This window comes from Martes martes, assembly GCF_963455335.1.
Source record: "Martes martes genome assembly, chromosome: 12".
In the NCBI taxonomy this organism is placed as follows: domain Eukaryota; kingdom Metazoa; phylum Chordata; class Mammalia; order Carnivora; family Mustelidae; genus Martes; species Martes martes.
In genome coordinates, this window is record NC_137900.1 from 21,172,956 (window position 1) to 21,176,208 (window position 3,253).

Below are 3,253 nucleotides of genomic sequence, written 5' to 3' on the forward strand. Positions count from 1 at the left end.
GGATAGCCAGAAGAGTTCTGGAAAAGAGTTGCAATTTTAAGATTTATTATAAATCTTCAGTGATCAAAACATTGTGATGTTAGTGGTGGGATAGACACATAGGTAAATGGAACTGTATTAAAAGCTTGGAAAGAGACCCACACAAGTATACTAATTAATTCTGACCAAAGTGCAAAAGCAATTCAATGGAGGAAGGATGGCCTTACAACAAAGAGTAAGACATACATCCATCCATCCAACAAACAGTAAGACATACATCCATATGCAATAAAATGGATCTCAACCTAAACTTCATGCTTTCTGCAAAAATTAACTCAAGATGAATCATAGATTTAAATGTAAAATATTAACTATAAAACTTTCAGAAGAAAATATTTGTTACCTGGGAATAAAGCAAATAATTCTTAGATATAATACGAAAAGCATGATCCATAAACGAAAACAATTGATAAGCCAACCTTCATCAAAATTATTTACCTTTGCTCTATGAAAGATACATTTAAGGGAGCATATAATGACAAAGTCAATTACAAATTATTTGGATTCTGAACTTCAAAACTCAACAGAAATTTCTTCCTTTTTGCCAGAACTGTCATCGTCCCGTAATTTGTCAAAATGACCAACACAAAGGGAAAGAGGAGAGGTACCCACTACATGTTCTCTAGGCCTTTTAGGAAACATGGAGTTGCTCCTTAGGCCACATACATGTGAATCTACAAGAAAGGTGATACTGTTGACATCAAGAGAATGGTCACTGTTCAAGGGAGGTCTGGGTGGCTCATCTGGTTAAGTGTTTGCTTTTAGCTCAGGTCATGATCCCAGAGTCCCGGGATCAAGACCCACACTGGGCTCCTTGCTTGGGAGGGAACCTGCTTCTCCCTTGGCCTGCCACTCCGCCTGCTTGTATGTTCTCTCTCTCTCTCTCTATCTGATACATAAATTTTAAAAATCTTTTTTTTTAAGATTTTATTTATTTATCTGACAGACAGAGATCACAAGTAGGCAGAGAGACAGGCGAGAGAGAGGAGGAAGCAGGCTCCCTGCTGAGCAGAGACCCCGATGCGGGGCTCGATCCCAGGACCCTGGGATCATGACCCGAGCCAAAGGCAGAGGCCTTAACCCACTGAGCCACCCAGGTGCCCCTAAAAATCTTTTTTAAAAAAAGAAAGAGAGAGAGAATAGTTGCTGTTCAAAAAAGAATGCCCCACAAGTGTTACCATGGCAAAATTGCAGGGTCTAGGTTACCCAGGATGCTGTTAGCATTGTTCTAAACAAACAAGCTAAGAGCAAGCTTCTTGCCAAGAAAATTAATATATGCATTAAGTATACTAAACACAAAGAGTCAGGACAGCTTCCTGAAGCATGTGAAGAAAAAATGATCAAAAAGAAGGAAGCCAAAGAGAAAAGTACTTAGGTTCACCTGAAGTGCCAGCCTACTCCATCCAGTGAAGCACACTTTGGTAAAACCAGTGGAAAGGAGCCTGAGCTGCTGGAACCTATTCCCTATGAGTTCATGCCATGATATGTATAAAAAAGTAAAAGGCCTCTGGAATGTAAAATAAAACAAAACAAACAACAACAACAATAAACCCCAAGAGAAAGAAAACAACCCAGTTAAAAATTAGGCAGAACGCTTGAACAGACAATTCACCAAAGAAGAGATACAGAGAGCAAAGAAGCCCATGTAAAGATGTTTAACACCGTGAGTCAGTAGGAAAATGCAAATTTTAAAAATGATGTGATATTACTACCTCTAACAGAAGAACTAAAATTAAAACTTCTAACACCAAGCATTGACAAGGAAGCAGAGCAACTGGAACTCACATACAAAGCAGTGATGGCAAAGCAAAATGACAGACCCTCTCTGATAAAGTTAAACACACACGAAGCATAGGCTATAGCAATCCCACTCCTAGCTGTTTTCCCTAAAGAATCTGAAACGTATATTTACACAAAAATCTATACATGAATAGTTTATAGCAGCATTATTCATAATTTCCAAAACCTAGAAATAACTCAAATACTCTTCAATGAAAGAATGAATAAACCACCATGGTACTCTTATATAGTGGAAACTACTCAGCAAGAAAAAAGGAACAAACTATTGGTGTGCACAACTTGGGTCCCATCTCAAGATCATTGTACTGAATAAAAGGAGCCACTCTCAAAATAAAACATGATATATGAATTCATTTATAAGGCATTCACAAAAAGACAGAACTGTAGTGACATAAAATAGATTAGTAGTTGACAGGGGTTAGGGATGGGGGAGGATGTGGCTATAGGGGTAGCCCAAGGGAAGATTTGAGGGTGATAGAACTATCTGTATTCTGATCATGATGGTGGTAATAAAAATGTATACATTAAAATTGCCCACCAGAAAGTTTATCTTCATCTTTCTTACATTTTTTAGTTGAAAAAAATGAATATTTTAAAAATATACATGTGAGAAATTGTGGGAGTAAATGAAATTCACTCTGCAAAAGGAAGATGCCCCCAAATAATCAAACATCAGCTTTACCTGTCCTATCTTAACTAACTTCAGAAAATCTTTAAAAAGAAGTTTAAGAAATGGCTTTATGCTGTATTTCTCCCCAAGCTCCTAAAATATATTAATAATTTTTCTAGGCAAGTTACATTTTACAATGCTATAATCCATACACAATGTTCTTCTGTATTTCAAATTATTATTTCTTTCCAATTAAGGTGTTATTAAGCATCAAATACCATATAAAAGATATACATAAAAGTAAACAAATCTGTTGAAAAACTACCACCCAAGGTGTCCAGTTTCTCTGTCTCAAAAGAATTATGTGTGGTGATGACACAGACCTCCAAGGAATTTGGTCAACTTCAGTCAAAATGACACTGCCTCTGTCTAAGGATGACTTAAATCATCTCCAAGAATAGTAATTCAATGTGGCAATGTCTAAATGAAATCACTTCCCCTCAGCTTACCATTGCTACTTATTAGTACTTAATGAAATGTCTGGACTAAGTTCATAATGATGACACATATCAGATAGTAGTGATTTTCTAATACAACAAAGGCAGCATTTTTCAAACCTATAACCTGGAAGTGAGAGACTTTAAATTCCATTAACGATTTCTTGAGATAGCAGCCACCCCACTGTGAAGTCCAGGGAAAGGTGTGCATCTGTTGTTAATATATTATCCTAATGTTCCAACCATCTGCCTAGATAAAAACCAGGATCAGGAGGTATTAAAGGCAGTGTCCTTTCAGAAAGGGAGA

The 3,253-nt window shown here is 36.9% G+C and overlaps 1 pseudogene across 1 annotated transcript; it reads left to right on the forward strand.

The window, feature by feature from the left end:
* The first annotated feature begins 615 nt into the window (after nt 1-615).
* LOC308353289 (large ribosomal subunit protein eL21-like) lies at nt 616-1,522 on the forward strand (annotated as a pseudogene). Its single transcript has 2 exons — nt 616-767; nt 1,199-1,522. The product of its transcript is annotated as a large ribosomal subunit protein eL21-like (transcript).
* Nucleotides 1,523-3,253: the final 1,731 nt, after the last annotated feature.